At 38.8% G+C, this 21,912-nt stretch overlaps 1 pseudogene; it reads left to right on the top strand.

Annotated features, from left to right (window-relative positions):
• The first annotated feature begins 18,891 nt into the window (after window positions 1-18,891).
• Window positions 18,892-20,580, top strand: LOC100674612 (kynureninase-like; annotated as a pseudogene).
• Window positions 20,581-21,912: the final 1,332 nt, after the last annotated feature.

Below are 21,912 nucleotides of genomic sequence, written 5' to 3'. Positions count from 1 at the left end.
TGTCCTTTTCTGAACCTGGCTTGAATTTCTAGCAGTTCCCTGTTGATGTACCACTGCAACCATTTTTGAATGATCTTCAGCAAAATTTTGCTTGCATGTGATATTAATGATATTGTTTGATAATTTCCACATTCCATTGGATCACCTTTCTTTGGAATGGCACAAATATGAATCTCTTCCAGTCGGTTGGATAGGTAGCTGTCTTCGAAATTTCTTGCCATAGATGAGACAGCACCTTCAGTGCTGCATAAGTTTGTTGAAACATTTCAATAGGTATTTTGTCAATTCCTGCAGCTTTGATTTTCACCAATGCCTTCAGCGCAGTTTGGTCTTCTTCCTTCAATACCATTGGCTCATGATAATATGCTACCTCCTGACATGGTTTAACATCCACCAATTTTTTTTTTTTTTTTGATACAGTGACTCTGTGTATTACTTCCATGTTCTTTTGATTTTTCTTGCATCATTCAATATTTTGCCCATAGAATCCTTCAAAATTGCAAATTGAGGCCTGAATTTTTTCTTCAGTTTTTTCAGCTTGAGAAATGCTGAGCGTGTTCTTCCCTTTTGGCTTTCTAACTCTAGGTCTTTGCACATTTCATTGTAATAGTTTACTTTTTTTCTCAAGCTACTCTTTGAAATCTTCTGCTCAGCCCTTTTTCTTCCTCGTTTCTTCCATTCACTTTAGCTCCTCTACATTCAAGAGCAAATTTCAGAGTCTCTTCTGATATTCGTTTTTGTTCTTTTCTTTCTTTCCTGTCTTTTTAATGACCTTTTGCTTTCTTCACATATGATGTCCTTGATGTCATCCTACAACTCATCTGGTCTTCAGTTATTAGTGTTCAATGCATCAAATGTATTCTTCAGATGGTCTCTAAATTTAGGTTGGATATACTCATGGTCATAGTTTGGCTCTCGTGGACTTGTTTTGATTTTCTTCAGCTTGAACTTGAACATGCATGTGAACAATTGATGGTCTGTTCCACGTTCTTACCGTGGCCTTGTTCCGACGGATGATATTGAGCTTTTCCATTGTCTCTTTCCGCAGACGTAGTCAGTTTGTTTCCTTTGTTTTCCATCTGGTGATGTCCACATGTATATTCACCATTCATGTTGTTTAAAAGAAAAGGTAGTTGCAATGAATAAGTCATTGGTCTTGCAAAATTTTTTCACGTGGTCTCCAGCATCATTTCTATCACCACGGCCAAATTTTCCAAATACCAACCCTTCTTCTTTGTTTCCAGTTTTTGCATTCCAGTCACCAGTAATTATCAATGCATCTTGACTGCATGTTTGATTAATTTCAGACTTGGTAAATTTGATCAATTTCAGATGTTGGTAAAAATTTTCAATTTCTTCATCTTTGGCCTTAGTGGTTGGTGCTTAAATTTGAATGATAGTATGGATATTATCCTATCACTGACAGCTTTGTACTTCAAGATAGATCTTAAAATAGTCTTTTTGATGATGAACTCAAGCCCATTCATCTTCAATTTGTCATTCACAGCATAGTAGACCATGTGATTGTCAGATTCAAAATGGCCAATATCAGTCCATTTCAGCTCACCAATGCCTGGAATTTCAATCTTTATGTGTTCCATATTATGTCTGACGACTTCCAATTTTCCTAATTCATACTTCATACATTTCACATTCCGAGATTACTAATGGGTGTTTGGAGCTTTTTCTTCTCTTTGAGTTTTGCCACATCAGTAAACGAAGGTCTTGAAAGCTTGATCCCACCCTCTTCCTTAAAGTTGATTCTACTTTTAGGAGGCAGCTCTTCCCCAGTTCTATTTAGAGTGCCATCCAACCCAAGGGGCTCATCTTCTGGGACTATTATCAGACAATGTTCTGTTGCTATTCATAAGACTTACTGTTGACTTTTTTTTTCAGAAGTAGTAGATGGTCATGTCTTTCTTCCTAATCTGTCTTGGTCTGGAAGCTCTGCTGAAACCTATCCACCATCAGTGACCATGGTGGCATTTGAAATACCAGTGGCATAGCTTCTAGCATCATAGCAACACTCCAGCCACCAGAGTATGACAATCTGACAGATGGTGAAAATAAATAAATAAGACCTCATAAAAATTAATGAGTCTTCCTGTAATCCTTCTTCATATAGTCCAGCTTCTGGGATTATTTGCTCAGCATACAGATTAAATAGGCATGGTGAAAGGATACAACACTGACACACACCTTTGCTGACTTTAAACCACACCATATCCCCTTGTTCTTTTCGAATGGCTCCCTCTCGATCTTATGTAAAAGACAGGATCAGGCAAATGTAATGAGATCAAAGTTTATTAGTGGTAACCATGGATGAAAGGGGACGGGAAAAGGGGATTGATGGTGACAGAAAAATCACACTGAATAATAGTAGGTTTTCACACCTGATTACTGTAATTGCTGTCAATAAGTCATACATGTGTAAAAAGCTGCCGAGGCTGCTTATGAACAACCAGACATCTCATAGGATTTGATTCCTTGGTTTGGAGGTTTAGGGTCATGGTTTCAAGGGACATCTTAATTAACTGGCCTAATAACGTGTTTAGTATTTCTGTTCTACCTTCTAGTTTGTTATATAATGCCTGGGGCCTTCAAAGGTTGCAAGTGACCTTCAAAGCTTGCAAGCTACCACCCAAGGCACAACAATTGGTCTCTATTCACCTGGAGCAACAGAGGAAGAAGGGGAGCCAGGAATTGGAGGAGGATATGGAATGTGTGACTAATTGTCTCCACAAACAACTTCTTCCTTTGCCATGAAACCAGAAGAACTGGGTGCTGCCCAGCTACCATTACTGAACATTTTTATCAAAGGTTCTATAGAAGAATCTTGATCAAAAGGGTGAAAATGCAGAATAGAATTCCCAATTATCATAGATTCCAAATTTTCTGGAGGCTGGATGAACCCCTGAAACTACTGTTCTGAGATAACCTTTAAATTTTAAACCAAAAATATCCTCTGAAGTCTTCTTAAAACCAAACCATAGTCTAGCTTAACTAGTAAAAAATGTCGACCTTAAGCATTATGCTCTTTTAAGAACTATATATATGGGATCATGTTGATAACAGTAACTCAAAAGATTAGATAGGAACCTTAAGAGGCAGTGATTTTATGTTAATGGGGTAAAAACAACTCAGAAAAGAAGGGTGAGAATAGTCACACAACTTGAAGAATGTAATTAATGTCACTGAATTGCATGTGTCAAAATGCTTTCCTGTGTATATTCTCAACAACAATAACAATAAATACTCTGTACCAGAGACAGGGCCAAGATGGTGCAGTAGTCAGATGCTTCCAGTGATCCCTCTTATAACAAAGACACGAAAAAACAAATAAAACGATTATATTTATAACAAGCTAGGAGCCCTGAACATCAAAGGCAAAGTTAGAAAATGGACTGAGTGGCAGGAGGAGGGAAAGATGGTTCAAAAGTGGAGAGGAGATGCTGCACATGAATTGCCGGGAACCCTCAGGCACCACACCTGACAGCGACAGTAGTCGGCTGGTGGTAGTGTTCCAGCTGCAGTTTCCTCAGGGAGAGACAGCCAGCTGCACCGGCTACTCACATCTCCAGAACCAGAAAAGAACTGTACTCTTGGAAAAATCTAAGTACTTGCATATATTTTACCATGCCTCCAGCCCTGAATCCAGCTTCAGTGGCTGTTGAGTTCCCTGGGCCTGAGATAGGTTCTGCTGAGCATTTTGAGCCATTCTCTCAGCCTTGGAGAAGGAATAAATTCACAACTGGGGGAAAAGATAATCTGCCAGCTCCACTAACCTGGGGAGCTCAGGACAGAAGCAGCTCCTATGCAAGTATAAATGGTCCATGGACTTTGAATACCTTTCCCCCTTGCATGGGCCTGTCTTGGCCTATTTCAGCAGAATAGGCCCTTGTTGGCAAACTGCAACTGTTTCAGCTGTGCAGTGGAGAGGTGAGTATTTGATATTTGACATCATTTTGCCTATTAAACAGGGTCCTCACCTACCCACATCAGGGGCCTAAGGACTGGTGGCTCCACCCACATCACCCAACCGCCCGTGACAGAGGTCCAAGGATACTGGTATCTCCCAGTCCCTACAACCAAAAGCATTGGGTGCCCATGGTCCTTCTGAAGAATGCACCCACCTGTGTGCTCTAGGGAACAGGGACACACTTTCCTCACAGACACTCAGGGGACAGTTGTCAGCCCCCTGCCTTGTTCAGAGTGTGACCCCCTACTGCAACCAGGTACTGGTACCTACACCAATTACCCCTTGCCCTCTAAGACTCTAGGACAGGGCCTGAACAGCGCCTTTGATGACCAACTAACTGGACACCAGAGCTGAATCCATATAAGAAAAGTAGATAGACTCCTAGGCTTATATAACTGATAACAACTCTAGCCATCTGGTGACAGGACGTTAGAGTTTCAAAGGTGAAAATAAGCTAGCTCACTCAAGCAAACTATTTGGGCATATCAAAACAAAATAAAGCGAGAAGCTAGGATACAGTAAGGAAACAAAATAAACTAATACGATAACTTACAGATGGTTCAGAGACAATAAAAATAGTCACTATCAAATCACATAAAGAAGCAGACTGTGATCACTTCCACGAGCTCTGAAAACAAAGAATGAAGGGATCTTCTGGATGAAGGTATCTTCCTGAAATTAATGGATGCAGAATATAAAAGATTAATATACAGAACACTTCAAGACATCAGGAAGGAGATCAGGCAATATGCAGAACAAGCTAAGGAACACACAGATAAAGCAGTTGAAGAAATTAAAAAGGTTATTCAAGAACATGATGAAAAATTTTAATAGGCTTCAATGAGACAAAAAAAAATGAGACAGCAATCAGAAATTCAGAAGATGAACAATAAAATTTCAGAATTAGACAACTCAATAGAAAGTCAGAGGAGCAGAATTGAGCAAGTGAAAGGCAGAATTAGTGAGCCTGAAGATAAAACACTTGGCACCAATATATTTGAAGAAAAATCAGATAAAAGAATTTTAAAAAATGAAGAAACCTTAAGAATTATGTGGGATTCTATCAAGAGAAATAACCTACGAGTGACTGGAGTACCAGAAGAGGGAGGGATTACAGAAAATACAGAGGCAATTGTTGAAGGTTTTTTGGCAGAAAACTTCCCTGATATGGTGAAAGATGAGAAGATATCTATCCAAGATGCTCATCGAACTCCACATATGGTAGATCTCAAAAGAAAGTCACCAAGGCATATTATAATCAAACTTGCCAAAACCAAAGATAAAGAGAGAATTTTAAGAGCAGATAAGGATAAATGAAAAGTTGCCTACAAAGGAGAGTCAATAAGAATAAGCTCAGACTACTTGGCAGAAACCATGCAGGAAAGAAGATAATGCAATGACTTATATAAAGCACTGAAGGAAAAAAAATTGCTAGCCAAGAATCATATATCCAGGAACACTGTTTCCCAAATGTGAAGACAAAATTAGGACATTTCCAGATAAACAGAAGCTTAGGAAATTCATTAAAACCAAATCAAAACTACAAGAAATACTAAACGGAGTTCTGTGGTTAAAAAATCAATAATATCAGATATGAACCCAACACTAGAACACAGGACAAAGCAATCAGATGTCAACCTAGATAGGGAAATCAAAAATAAATCAAGACTTAAAAAAATGCTCAAAACAGGGAAACAGCAATGCTATTATGTAAAAGAAGACAACATCAAAACAATAAAGAGGGACTAAGAAATGTAGTCATAGATCTTTCATATGGAGAGGAAGACCAGGCAATATAAATAAATAAAAGATAGGTTTAATCATAGAAAAATAGGGCTAAATATTAAAGTAACCACAAAGAAGACTAACAATCCTACTCATCAAAATAAAATGCAAGAAAAAATTAGAGACTCAACAGAAACAAAATCAACAACAAGTAAGACAAAAACAAAATATATAAAGATAAACTACTCAGCACAAAAAATTAAGTGGGAAAAAGAAACTGTCAACAACACACAAAAAAAAGACATCAAAATGACAGCACTAAATTCATAAAAAATAAAAAATACGTATATTTTTTATGAATGCCTATCCATAATTATGCTGAATGTAAGTGGACTAAATGCACCAATAAAGAGACAGAGTGGCAGAATGGATTTAAAAAACACGATCCATCTATATGCAACCTGCAAAAGACACACGTTAGACTCAGAGACACAAACAAACTAAAATTCAATGGATGCAAAAAAATATATCAAGCAAACAACAATCAGAAAAGAGCAGGATTGGCAATATTAATTTCTGACAAAGTAGACTTTAAAGTTAAATCCATCACAAAGGATAAGGAAAGACACTGTATAATGATTAAAGGGACAATATACCAGGAGGATAGAACCATATTAAATATTTATGCACCAAATGACAGGGCTGCAAGATACATAAAACAAATTCTAACAGCATTGAAAAGTGAGAGAGACAGCTCCACAATGATAGCAGGAGACTTCAACACACCACTTTTGGTGAAGTACAGAACATCCAGAAAAAAGCTCAATAAAGACACGGAAGGTCTAAATGCCACAATCAACCAATTTGATCTCATAGACATATACAGAACACTCCACCCAACAGCAGCCAAGTATACATTCTTTCCTAGTGCACACGGGACATTCTCTAGAATAGACCACATATTAGGTCATAAAGCAAGCCTTAGCAGAATCCAAAACATCAAAATATTACAAAGTGCCTTCTCTGACCGTAATGCCATAAAAGTAGAAATCAAAAACAGAAACAGCAGGGAAAAGAAATCAAACATTTGGAAACTGAACAATACCCTGCTCAAAAAAGACTAGGTTATAGAAGACATTAAGAATGGAATAAAGAAATTCATAGAATCCAGTGAGAATGAAAACACTTCCTATCAGAACATTTGGCACACAGCAAAAGCAGAGCTCAGAGGTCGATTTATATCAATAAATGCACACATACAAAAAGAGAAAAGGACCAAAATCAAAGAATTATCCCTACAACTTGAATAAATAGAAAGAGAGCAACAAAAGAAAAAACAAAAGAAACCCTCAGGCACCAGAAGAAAACAAATAAAAATTAGAGCAGAATTAAAAGAAATGGAGAACATAAAAACAATTGAAAGAGTTAACAAGACCAAAAACTGGTTCTTTGAAAAAATTAACAAAATTGATGAACCTTTGGCCAAATTGACAAAAGAATAACAGAGAGGAAGCAAATAATCTGAATAAGAATTGAGATGGGTGATATTACAACAGACCAAACTGAAATTAAAAGAATCACATCAGATTATTACAAAAAATTGTACTCTAACGAATTTGAAAACGTAGAAGAAATGGATGAATTTCTAGAAACACACTACCTACCTAAACTAAAACTAACAGAAGTAGAACGACCAAATAAACCCATAACAAAAGAAGAGATTGAAAAGGTAGTTTAAAAACTCCCAACAAAAAAAAGCCCTGGCCCAGAGAGCTTCACTGCAGAGCTCTACCAAACTTTCGGAGAAGAGTTAACACCCCTACTACTAAAGGTATTTCAGAACATAGAAAAGGACGGAATACTCCCAAACACACTCTATAAAGCCACCATATCCCTGATACCAAAACCAGGTAAAGACACCACAAAAAAAGAAAATTAGGGTCCTATATCCCTCATAAGGAAACTCTGGTAACGTAGTGTTGAGAGCTACAGCTGCTAACCAAAAGGTGGGCAGTTCGAATCCACCAGGCGCTCCTTGGAAACCCTATGGAGCAGTTCTACTCTGTCCTATAGGGTTGTTATGAGTCAGAATTGACTCGACAGCAATGGATATCCCTCATAAACACAGATGCAAAAATCCTCAACAAAATTCTAGCCAATAGAATTCAACAACGCATCAAAAAAATAATTCACCATGACCAAGTAGGATTCGTACCAGGTATGCAGGGATGGTTCCACATTAGAAAAACAATTAATATAACCCATCATATAAATAAAACAAAAGACAAGAATCACATGATTTTATCAATTGATGCAGAATAGGTATTTGACAAAGTTCAACACCAATTCATGATAAAAAACTCTCAGCAAAATAGAAATAGAAGGAAAATTCCTCAACATAATAAAGGGCATTTATACAAAGCCAACTGCCAATATCATCCTAAGTGGAGAGAGTCTGAAAGCATTCCCCTTGAGATTGGGAACCAGACAAGGATGCCCTTTATCACCACTCTTATTCAACGTTGTGCTAGAGGTCCTAGCCAGAGCAATTAGGCTAGATAAAGAAATGAAGCGCTTCCAGATTGGTAAGGAAGAAGTAAAGGTATCTCTGTTGGCAGGTGACATGATCTTATATAAGAAAACCCTAAAAATCCTCAAGGAAGCTACTGAAACTAATAGAAGAGTTCAGCAGAGTATCGGGATACAAAATAAACATACAAAAATTAGTTGGATTCCTCTACACCAACAAAAAGAACTTTGAAGAGGAAATCTCCCCAAGAAGATAAAATACTTAAGAATAAATCTTATCAGTGACATAAAAGACCTATACAAAGAAAACTACAAGACACTACTGCAGGAAACCAAAAGAGACCTACATCAGTGGAAAAACATACCTTCCTCATGGATAGGAAGACTTAACATTGTAAAAATGTCTATTCTACCAAGCAATCTATAGATACAATGCAATTCCAATCCAAATTCCAAACACATTTTCTAATGAGATGGAGAAACAAATCAGCAACTTCATATGGAAGGGAAAGACGCCCCGGATAAGTGAAGCATTACTGAAAAAGAAGAGCAAAGTGGGAGGCCTCACACTACCTGATTTTAGAACCTATTAAACTGCCACAGGAGCCAAAACAGCCTGGTACTCCGTACGACAGATACAAAGACCAATGTAACAGAATTGAGAATCCAGACATAAATACTTCCACATATGAGCAGCTGATATTTAGCAAAGGCCCAAAGTCAGTTAAATGGGGAAAAGACAGTCTCTTTAACAAATGATGCTGGCATAACTGGATGTCCGTCAGCAAAAAATGAAACAAGATCCATACCTCACACCATGCACGAAAACTAACTCAAAATGGATCAAGGACCTACATATAAAACCTAAAATGATAAAGATCATGAAAAAAAAAGGGGGGGACAACACTAGGAGCCCTAATGCATGGTATAAACAGTATACAAAACATTACTAACAATCCACAAACACTAGAAGAGAAACTAGATAACTGAGACCTCCTAAAAACCAAACACCTATGCTCATCCAAAGACTTCACCAAAAGAATAAAAAGATTACTTACAGATAGGGAAAAAGTTTTTAGCTAAGGCATTTCCGATCAGCATCTGATCTCTAAAATCTACACAATACTGCAAAAACCCAACAACAAAAAGACAACCCAATTAAAAAATGGGCAAAGGATATGAACAGACACTTCACTAAAGAAGACTTTCAGGTAGCTAACAGATACATGAGGAAATGCTCATGATCGTTAGCTGTTAGAGAAACACAAACCAAAACTACAATGAGATTTCATCTCATTCAAACAAGGCCGCAATTAACCCAAATAACCACAAAATAATAAATGTTGGAGGGGTGGTGGAGAGACTGGTACACTTATACACTGCTGGTGGGAATGTAAAATGGTACAACCACTTTGGAAATCGATTTAGCGCTTCCTTAAAAAGCTACAAATAGAACTACCATATGGTGCAGTAATCCCACTCCTTGGAATATATCCTAGAGAAATAAGAGCCTTTACACGAACAGATATATGCACACCCATGTTCCTCGCACCACTGTTTACCATAGCAAAAAGATGGAAGCAACCTAGGTGTCCACCAATGGACGAATGGATAAATTATGGTATATTCACACAGCGGCATACTACCTGTCAATAAAGAACAATGATGAATCCATGAAACATTTCATAACATGGAGGAATCTGGAAGGTGTTATGCTGAGTGAATTAGTCTGTTCCAAGAGGACAAATATTGTATGAGACCACTATTATAACAACTGAGAAATAGTTTAAACACAGAAGAAAATATTCTTTGATGCTTACGAGTGTAGGGTGGGAGGGAGAGTGGTATTCACTAATTAGATAATAGACAAAAACTATTTCAGATGAAGGGAAAGACAACACACAATACAGGAGAGGTCAGCACAACTGGACTAAACAAAAAGCAAAGAAGTTTCCTTAATAAACAGAACACTTCAAATGCCAGAGTAGCAGGGATGGGGGTTTGGGGACCATGGTTTCAGGGGACATCTAAGTCAATTGGCATAATATAATCTATTAAGAAAACATTCTGCATCCCACTTTGGAGAGTAGTGTCTGGGGTCTTAAACGCTAGCAAGCAGCCATCTAAGATGCATCCATTGGTCTCAACCCACCTGGAGCAAAGGAGAATGAAGAACACCAAAGACACAAGGTAATTATGAGCCCAAGAGATAGAAAGGGCTACATAAATCAGAGACTACATCAGCCTGAGACCAGAAGAACTAGATGTTGCCTGGCTACAACCGTGACTGCCCTGACAGGAAACACAACAGATAACCCCTGTGGAGCAGGAGAGCAGTGGGATGCAGACCTCAAATTCTCATAAAAATACCAGACTTAATGGTCTGACTGAGACTAGGATGAGCCCTGAGGTCATGGTCCTGAGACCTTCTGTAAGCCCAAGACAGGAACCATTCCCAAAGCCAACTCCTCAGACAGGGATTGGACTGGACTATGGGATAGAAAATGAAACTGGTGAGGAGTGAGCTTCTTGGATCAAGCAGACACATGAGATTATGTGGGCAGTTCCAGTCTGGAGCGGAGATGAGAGGGCAGAGGTCATCAGAAGCTGGCTGAATGGACACAAAAATAGAGAGTGGAGAGGAGTGTGCTGTCCCATTAAGCGGAGAGCAACTAGGAATATAAAGCAAGGTGTATACAAAGTTTTGTATGAGACACTGACTTGATTTGTAAACTTTCACTTAAAGCACAATTTCAAAAAATACTATGTATTGTGTGGTACACAAAAACTACTTCAAAACAGATTAAACATCTAAATATAAACCAAAAACTATAAAGATCATAGAAGAAAAAATAGAGTCAATGCTAGAGGTCCAAGTACACAGCATGAATAGGATGCAAACCATAAGTAACAATACACAAACAGAAGATAAGCTAGGTAACTGAGATCTTCTAAAAATTAAACACGGATACTCTGGTGTTGTGCTGGTTAAGAACTACAGCTATTAACCAAAAGGTCGGCAGTTTGAGTCCTCCAGGTGCTCACTGGAAACCCTATGGGGCAGTTCTACTCTGTCCTATAGGGTTGCTATGAATTAGAATCAACTTGAGGACAACAGTGTTTTTTTTTGTTTTCTTTGTTTCGTTTTTGGTATGCTCATCAACAGACTTCACCAAAAGAGTAAAAAGAGAACCTACAATTAGGAAAAAATTTGAGCGTATGACAAATCCAACGAATGTCTAATCTCTAAAATCTACAGGAAAATCCAACACCTCTACAATAAAAGACAATACAATTAAAAAAATGGGCAAAGGCTAATACAACGCATAAACAGAATACAAAACATTACCAAAAATGACGAAGAGAAACCAGATAACTGGGAGCTCCTAAAAATCAAACACCTATGCTCATCTAAAGACTTCACCAAAAGAGTAAAAAGACCACCTATAGATTGGGAAAGAATTTTCAGCTAGGACATCTCCGACCAGCGCCTGATCTCTAAAATCTACATGATTCTGTTAAAACTCAACCACAAAAAGACAAACAACCCAATCAAGAAGTGGGCAAAGGATATGAGCACGCACTTCACTAAAGAAGATATTCAGGCAGCTAACAGATACATGAGAAAATGCTCTCGATCATTAGCCATTAGAGAAATGCAAATCAAAACTTCGATGAGATTCCATCTCACTCCAACAAGGCTGGCATTAATCCAAAAAACACAAAATAATAAATGTTGGAGAGGCTGTGGAGAGATTGGAAGTCTTATACACTGCTGGTGGAAGTGTAAAATGGTACATCCACTTTGGAAATCTATCTGGCATTTTCTTAAAAAGTTAGAAATAGAACTACCATACAGCCCAGAAATCCCACTCCTCGGAATATACCTTAGAGAAATAAGAGCCTTCACACAAACAGATATATGCACACCCATGTTTATCGCAGCACTGTTTACAATAGCAAAAAGCTGGAAGTAACCAAGGTGTCCATCAACGGAGGAATGGGTAAATAAATTGTGGTATATTCACACAATGGAATTCTATGCATCGATAAAGAACAGTGAAGAATCTGTGAAACATTTCCTAATATGGTGGAACCTGGAAGGCATTACGCTGAGTGAAATTAGAGGCAAAAGGACAAATGTTGTATAAGACCACTATTATAAGATCTTGAGAAATAGTATAAACTGAGAAGAACACATACTTCTGTGGTTATGAGGGGAGGAGGGAGGGAGGGTGGGAGAGGGTTATTTACTGATTAGTTAGTAGATAAGAACTGCTTTAGGTGAAGGGAAGGACAGTAGTCAATACACGGAAGGTCAGCTCAACTGGACTGGACCAAAAGCAAAGAAGTTTCCAGGATAAACTGAATGCTTCAAAGGTCAGCGGAGCAAGGGCGGGGGTTTGGGGACTATGGCTTAAGGGGACTTCTAAGTCAATTGGCAAAATAATTCTATTATGAAAACATTCTGCATCCCACTTTGAAATGTGGCATCTGGGGTCTTAAAGGCTAACAAGTGGCCATTTAAGATGCATCCATTGGTCTCAACCCACCTGGATCAAAGGAGAATGAAGAACACCAGGGTCACACGATAACTAGGAGCCCAAGAGACAGAAAGGGTCACATGAACCAGAGACTTACATCATCCTGAGACCAGAAGAACTAGATGGTGCCCGGCCACAACCGATGACTGCCCTGACAGGGAGCACAACAGAGAACCCCTGAGGGAGCAGGAGATCACTGGGAAGTAGACCCCAAATTCTCATAAAAAGACCAGACTTAATGGTCTGACTGAGACTAGAGGAATCCCGGCGGTCATGGTCCCCAAACCTTCTGTTGGCCCAGGACAGGAACCATTCCCGAAGACAACACATCAGACATGGAAGGAACTGGACAATGGGTAAGAGAGAGATACTGATGAAGAGTGAGCTACTTGTATCAGGTGGACACTTGAGACTGTGTTGGCATCTCCTGTCTGGAGGGGAGATAGGAGGGTAGACAGGGCTAGAAACTGGCAAAATTGTCACGAAAGGAGAGACTGGAAGGGCTGACTCATTAGGGGGAGAATAAGTGGGAGTATGGAGTAAGGTGTATATAAACTTATATGTGACAGACTGACTTGATTTGTAAACGTTCACTTAAAGCTCAATAAAAATTATTTTTTTAAAAAAAGGGCAAAGGATATGAAGAGGCACTTCACCAAAGAGGACATTCAGGCAGCTAACAGACACATGAGGGAATGCTTGAGATTACTAGCTGTTGCAGAAACGCAAATCAAAACTACAATGAGACACCACCTCACCCCTACATTACTGACATGAATCAAAAAAACAGAAAATAAAAAATGTTGGAGAGGCTGCGGGGAGATTGGAACTCTTATGCACTGCTGATGGGAATGTAAAATGATAAAACTATTTTGGAAAACAATATGGCGCTTCCTTAAAAAGTTAGAAATACCATACAATCCAGCAATCCCACTCCTAGGAATATATCCTAGAGAAATAAGAGCCATCATACGAGTAGACATATGCACATCCATGTTCATTGCAGCACTATCCACAATAGCAAAAAGACAGAAGCAACCTAGATGCCCATCAACAGATGAGTGGATAAACAAACTATGGTACATACACCCAATGGAATACTACTCAACCATAAAGAACAACGATGAATCTGCGAAACATCTCACGACATGGATGGATCTGGAGGGCATTATGCTCAGTGAAATAAGTCAATCACAAAAGAACAAGTACTGAATGAGACCACGATTATAAAAACTCTTGAAAAGGTTTACACACGGGAAGAAATAATCTTTGGTGGTTTACAAGGGAGAGAGGGTGGGGAGGGAAAAACACTAATTAGACAATAGATAAATGATAACTTTGGTGAAGAGTGAGACAGTACACAACACTGGGGAAGTCAGCACAACTTGACAAAGGCAAAGTTTTAGAAGCTTCATAGACATTTGAGGTACTGAATTACAGGGCTGGTGACCATGGTCTCAGGGGACATCTAGCTCAATTGGCATAACATAGTTTATAAAGAAAATGTTCTACACCTTACCTTGGTGAAGTGTATGGGGTCTTAAAAGGTTGTGAGCAGCCATCTAAGATACTTCATTGGTCCCACCCCATCTGGAGCGAGGGAGAATAAAGAAAACCAAAGACACAAGGGAAAGATTAGCCCAAAGGACTAATGGACCACAACTACCACAGCCTCCACTAGAATGAGTCCCACACAACTAGATGGTGCCTGGCTATCATCGCTGCTCTGACAAGGATCACAATAGAAAGTCCAGGCAGAGCTGGGGAAAAATGTAGAACAAAATTCCAACTCACAAAAAAAGACCAGACTTACTGGCCTGACAGAGACTGGAGAAATTCCAAGAGTATGGCCCCCAGACACCCTTTTAACTAGCACCGAAGTCACTCCTGAGGTTCACTCTCCAGCCAAAGATTAGATAGGCCCATAAAACAAACAATAATACACATATCTCAAACATGTATACGAGACTAAATGAGCATGCCAGCCCAGGGGCAAGAACGAGAGGGCAGGAGGGGACAGGAAAGCTGGACAAATGGAAATGGGGAACCCAAGATCGAGCAGGGGAGTGTGTTGACACGTTGTGGGGTTGGCAACCAATGTCACAAAACAATATGTGTATTAATTGCTTAATGAGAAACTGATTTGCTCTGTAACCCTTCATCTGAAGCACAATTAGAAAAAAAGTATGCATTGTCTGTTTCCATTTACTTGACAATTAAAGATAGGCAAAACTAATAGATGGCTATAGAATTCTGAATTATTCTTAGTCCTGGGCAGAGGAGAGTGGGTAGTGACAGGGATAGGACATAGAACATTCTACATCTTGATCTGGGTGATGATTACTTCACTGTACATAATGTAAAAATTCATTAAGCTGTATTTATTGAACACTTGTTATACCCCAACAAAAACTATAAAAAAGCAATAAAATTCAACATATGTACCTGCAATCTCCAATTCTCAGTTACTATTTTTTTATGTTAATATATTCTTACTCATTTCTTAATTAACATTTTATATATACTCTACAAATTTGTCAACAAATTATGTTAAAGTTCTGTTATAATTTGTCTTACCTTTCACACTGACTGAAACTTTTAATCAAGGGCTAGCAAAAAGAGGCTTGAGGACAGTGCCTTACCTTTGGATGCCTATCTTCCTTTATATACCAAAAGAAGAGAATAATACCTATACTGTCAACCTGGCTATGAGGTTAAGTGAGAAAACAAATAAGAACATACTTTAGAAACCAGCAATGCACCTGTCAAATGTGAGTTTTATTAGTGGTGCCTATTATACATAATGTGTGGAAACCCTAGTGGCATAGTGGTTAAGAGCTACGGCTGCTAACCAAAAGGTTGGCAGTTTGAATCCACCAGGTGCTCCTTGGAAACCGTATGGGGCAGTTCTACTCTGTCTATAGGTTCACTGTGAGATAAAATCGACTAGACGGCAGCAGATTTGTATTATAATGTGTGGAACTCTGGTGGCGCAATGTTTAAAGGTTGACTGCTAACCAAAATGTTGGCAGTTTGAATCCACCAGCCTCTCCTTGGAAACCCTATGGGGTAGTTCTACTCTGTCCTATAGGGTCACTATGAGTCAGAATTGACTCAATGGCAACAGGTTTGGGTTTTTTTTGGTATTATAATATATGGAGTCTCTGGGTGGCAGCACTGGTTAAGCACTCGTCTTCTAACCAAAAGGTTGGCAGTTCAAATCCACTCAGAAGAAAGGCCTGGTGACCTACTTCAGAAAGATCACAGCCACTGAAAACCCCATGGAGTGCAGTTCTTCTCTGACACACATGAGGTCGCCATGAATCAAAATTGACTCGATGGCAACTGGTTTTTATTACAATGTAGAATATAAAATGAATGTTCAATAAACTTGAGTGACTGATTATTACTGGCTGGCCAGCCAAGCTGATTCAGGAAACCCTATAGGGAAATACGTTCAGAACAGATCACATCTAAATATTTTCATTGTCAACACCGGTACCAAATTCTCCATCTTGTTAGGTTTCCAAATCAACCTTAGAATGAGTTTTTAAATGAGAGTCAAACACCTGATCCATATATTTGACTGGGTGATGGGCCAGGATGGGCATGATTAAATCAGAACGAATAAGCCAGCAGCTGGAGACTATTCCTACTCTGGGCAGCAGGTTAATACCAGCAGAGAGGGAGACACAACCGCAGCAGCTGGGGTTATTATAAGTCCTATGATTAAGGAGACCTTGGAGAGCAGAGGAATCTTTGTCCCTGAAGGTCAGTTTGACCCTGGATGTTGAACAGATATTTTCTTTTCCCACTGTGTGTTTGTGTCTTTGATTTCACAGTTTTTAACTTTTCAAATATCTCCACCATTTAAATTCTAGCGTTCTCTGTGGTAGTACAAAAAGCCCAGACGTTTTGCACAAAAAGAGAAACTCCTATGAAGAGAAGGCTGTATATTCGAAACTACAGACATCCATTAATTTTGTAAAACTAGCTATTTCTCTTCAGTTTGGAGTATTGAGATATGCTGGCTAATAGAAATTTCTCTCCTTCTTTTCTCTCTTTCTCTTTTTCCTTCATTCCTCCTCTTCCTATCTCCTAGGTCCTGAGGTCACCTTTTAAAACAGGTAAGGTAAGGTTTCTTGGTATCAACTCCTTGTTTGAATAAAGTAGAGTTCTACTTCTGCCACGTATCTAGCTAACTGATCCTGATCAACTCACTCATCCTTGCTGTCAACAATGGGAGACAATAATGCCTTCCCTATTTGAGATAACAAATATGAAAGTGCTTTAATGAAATAACAGCAATACACATGTCAGGTGTTGTTATTAATAATTCATGAACTGAAACACTGACAAATATTCTCTTGTTGTTGTTGTTGTTAGATTCCAGAGTCTGCCCCTGACTGCTCTGACTCACGGTGACTCCATGCACGATGGAATGAAACTGTGTTTGATCCTGTACTATCCACATGATTGGCTGGGGATCAGGCCATTGTGATCACAGGGTTTTCAGAAGTAGATTGCCAGGACTCTCTTCCCAGTCTGTCTTGGTTTGGTAGCTGTGCTGAAACCTGTTCAGCATCATAGCAACACTGTCAGATGGGTGGTGGCTTCTCATGAGGTGCCTTGGTTGGGGATCGAAGACAGATCTCCCGCATGCAAGGCAAGAATTCTACCACTGAGCCACTAAGGCCTCCAGAGTAAATTGGTCTTTAGACTTAAATTTTTTATTCCATTTAGTGGAAGATGGCTTTTACTGAAAACTGAAAATGGAGGGGTGGATCATTCTCAACAAGATGTTTGCATGCAAGACCTTTAAAATTAGAGACTTAATATATGTCAACAGAGACTTAATTAATTCTAGGCTAAAGCCTATTGTACAACATCCAAGTAGAAAAAAGAACAAAAGGCTTTTAAGATCTTCTCAGCTGAAGCTTTTGGGAAGGTGCTGATTGCCATAGGGAATCAACAGTCATTTAACAGGATTGATGACATCAGTCTGAGTCATGCTAGCATGTAAAACTAGTATGAGGTCACTTTAAGCTAATCAAATGGGTGGCTGGAGAAAGGTGCCATTCACTATTTATTACCTCAACAAGCAACAAAAGGACTGGACTTAGTTAATGGAAACCAAGTGCTTAACGAATCGGGCTAAATAAGAAGGGCGGTGTTAATTGTGTCATTAAGGCCCTAAGACTGGGAATCTGTCTCGTTCTTATATTGGCCCTAAGGCAACTTTTCCAAAGGTGATTCTATGGTCATTAAAAAAGCTTTCTGCTTTTAAGTATAGGGCTTTTCTTATTGCAGTCACTGAAAAGTGGTTTCTGGGTTACTGGGAATTTGTTCTGGGTCATTGGGATTATTCATTATTGGCCTGAAAAAATGCTGGTAATGCCCCTCAAATTCTGTTCCAATGGCAGATGTCTAATCAGTTGATCTGACTATATTTAAAAAATGAAGCTGATTATGTTGAATGGCTTCTGGAAACCAGTCTTATTTTCTTACTGTGACATCACATCAGACAAGCACATAAAAACCACATAATGATTATAATTCAAGGAAGGTGCTGTAAAAGAAATCTAAATGGTTGTAGGGGAGGGGAAGACTGAAATTTTTTATAACTGAATGGTGAGCTCTTTAGAAACACAACTCTTAAAGCTATTTGTAAGATAAATTGAAACAGAGACAGGAGGTAGACGGGTTAGAAGGCTAGAAGTAATGAGGATCGGAAGAAAGGTGTAATATTAGGGCTAGAAGAGCTGGGATGAATGAAAGAGATATTTTTAACAATACATATGGAATAGCAAAAGAAAACAGAATTAACAAGAACTCTTTTTCAGCTTGGGTGTGTGGGAGAGAAGAAAACAACAAAAATTAAGGAGTCAAGCAAGCATAAACAGGTGAAGATAGATGCCATCTGAAGACCACTGAGGAACTGTGGGACACTGTGGGTACAGAAGCTGAAAGAGACAAGGATCTTCTCCCAGAGGTGACAGACAGGGAGAGAGAGAGAGGCTTCTCCCAGAGCTGATGCCCTGAATTCAGCTTCTAGACTCCTAAACTACTGGGAGCTGTGGACCTCATTGGAAACCTAGATGCCAACGACTTGCAATGGAGCCCTAACCTCTTGAATTACCAGCTGACACAGTACAACACACTGCATCTCAACTCAGATGTCACCCCACAGATAAGAACGCCACTCTCCATCTTGATGAGGAAGATAAGCTGAGGAGCTTCAGGGACGATTTTTACATCCCCAAAATGCAGGATCTGCCTCCAATGATTTATAGTTAGTAATTAAGGATGAAAATGCCACCTATTAGGAAATTCTCTTGGCCTTCAACCAAAAATGGTTAAAACATATCTGGAAGAACTAGATTTAAAAAAAAAAAAAGGAGCCTACAGTCAAGAAGCAGGGAAATGTCCTTGGATTACAGGAGATGAGAGTATTACAGGTCTTAACAATTGACATTGTAGGAGCCAGTGAAAAAGAAATAGCTCTAATGAATGGTTTGACTGTTAATTTACATCTTCTATGTTATCATTTTTCAAACCTACACCAAAATGGTATAAAATTCTTTTAGAAGCTAAAAACTCACTTTCGAATCATAACGCTATTGAGTCACAGCTTCAACTTCATGGACTTAATGTTGAGAAGAGTATGTGAATTATACAGCCAAGAGACGGGGAAGAAACCTTGAGAATGGAAGATATCCTTGAAGTAATTCAGAAGGAAGGAGAATGGATTGCAGTGATCCTCTTCAATGGGGTGCATTTTTATACTGGTCAGCTCTTTAATATACCTGCCATCACAAAAGCTGGATGAGCAAACGGTTGTTTTATTGGCTTTGATCTAGCACATGCAGTTGGAAACGTCGAACCCCACTTACAGGACTGGAGAGTTGATTTTGCCTGCTGGTGTTCCTCCAAGTATTTAACTTCAGGAGCAGGAGATCTTGCTGGTGCCTTTGTGTAAGAAAAGCACACACATACAATAAAACCTGCATTAATGGGATGGTGTGGCCATGAACTCAACACCAGATTTTAAATGGATAACAAACTCCAGTTAATCCCCGGGGCCAATGGATCCTGAATTTCAAATTCTTCCATTTGTGGGTCTGTTCCTCACATGCTTAGTTTTGAGATCTTTAAACAACCAAACTATGAAAGCATTGAGGAGAAAATTTATTTTGCTAACTGGTTATCTGGAGTACATGATCAAGCATTACTGTAACAAAAATAAAGCAGAAAGCAAGAAACCACTTGTGAACATAATTATTCCATCTCTTCTAGAAGATCAGGGCTGCCAGCTAACACGAACGTTGTTTGCTCCAATGAAGTATGTTTTCTGAGATCTAGAAGAAAGAGGAGTGGTTTGTGATAAGTAGGAACCCAATGGCGTTCTAGTGGCTTTGGTTGCTCTCTACAGTTCTTTCCATGATGCTTATAAATTTGTCAATCTGCTCACTTCTGTACTTGACTCTGCAGAAACCAAAAAGTAGTAGTGTTTTCTAGAACAACTTAACTAAATCACACTGAAAGCTGCTGTCGTTTTTGTTAATATTATTGTTATTATCCAACTTTTAACTAACGGAAATATTTCAAAATTGATCGCACCTAACTGGGCATGAATTGCATAGTTTACAGAAATATCCAACTTAATATTTCTGAGTCCGTGGCCCTTAGGAATCCTTATGACTGTCCAATTTCCCCACCCACGCTTGGGTCCTAATCCGCACTTTTCAAGGATGTTCCCTTGTTTAATGTTATCATAATCTCTTGTTGTTTTTGTTTGTTTGTTTAAGGGGCTTTCTCTAATGCAAGACCTTAAATATGACTCTGTCCCCAGAGCAGTGAAATAAATCACCCCGAGGTACTTGTGATTAAGGATTTAAGGATTAGGAAATAAAAGATTTTCCCTCTGGCTTCTTTATTAGAAATCTATGGACCTTTCTGATCCATTATGACAACTAAAGTTAAACTCAGCTCTGTTGGTTCCTTAGTTTTTAGTTGTTGATTTCATAACCAGTATTACTGAATTGGCAAAATATTCGTATTTGTGTACGTAAGAAGCAAGAAAGAGTGAATACAAAAAAAAAAACAAACCAAACCTACTGCCGTCAAGTCGATTCTGACTCATAGCAACCCTAAAGGACAAAGTAGAACTACCCCACAGAGTTTCCAAGGAGCGCCTGGCGGATTCGAACTGCCCAACCTCTTGGTTAGCAGCCGTAGCACTTAACCACTACGCCACCAGGGTTTCCAAAGAGAATATGACATAATTATTTCTCCTGATTAAACAGACTTGAATGAAACAAACTGACTTAGACAACCAGATTAGATAGTAGAGATAAATAAAAAGATAAGGAACTCCAACACCAACACCTACCAAACCAGCAACTACTGACGTTTATCAAGTACTTATCACGTACCCTTGTGGTGCAGTGGTTAAGAGCTTAGCTGCTAACCTAAAGGTTGGCAGTTTGGTGCTCCTTGAATATCCGATGAGGCAGTTCTACTCTGTTCTACAGGGTTGCTAGGAGTTAGAATCAACTTGATGGCAATGGGTCTGGGTTTTTTTTTTTTTTTTTTTTGGTACATGGTTCACCATCATTTGTTTAAAAATGATTCCTTCTATCTGACCAAAAGTGGTCCTGTTTTAAGGTTTTGAGCATGCTTCCATTTGTGAAGATGGGTGTCACCAAAAATTGGAGTGGGAAGCTTTGCTAAAGCAATTGTACAACCACTCAATTGATCAAGATAATATATAAACAAATAATGGTGAACGAAACAGACATGGTTTCAGCTCTCATAGAACATGCAGCTTAGTGGAAGAACAAATATTAAACAAGTAAACACTCAAGTTATTATTTAATTATAAATTATAACTTCTGTGAAAGAGAGATAAAACTACAAGAAAAAGACCTGTTGGGTATGAATTACGTGATTAAGCTTATCTACAGGTTTATATCCTAAAATATTTCATACTAATCACATTAAAATTATATGAAATTATACATACAAGTCACTCAAAGAATAATCAGCACCCATGTACTCACCAGTTAGGTTAGGAAATAAAGCATTTAGAAGCTACCTTTAGACATTCCTGCAGCCCTGGTTGTGTAGTGGTTA

The sequence above is a fragment of the Loxodonta africana genome, chromosome 22 (assembly GCF_030014295.1).
Source record: "Loxodonta africana isolate mLoxAfr1 chromosome 22, mLoxAfr1.hap2, whole genome shotgun sequence".
Lineage (NCBI taxonomy): Eukaryota > Metazoa > Chordata > Mammalia > Proboscidea > Elephantidae > Loxodonta > Loxodonta africana.
Note: the sequence above shows the minus strand (reverse complement) of the source record. Positions and strands in the feature narration are given on the sequence as shown.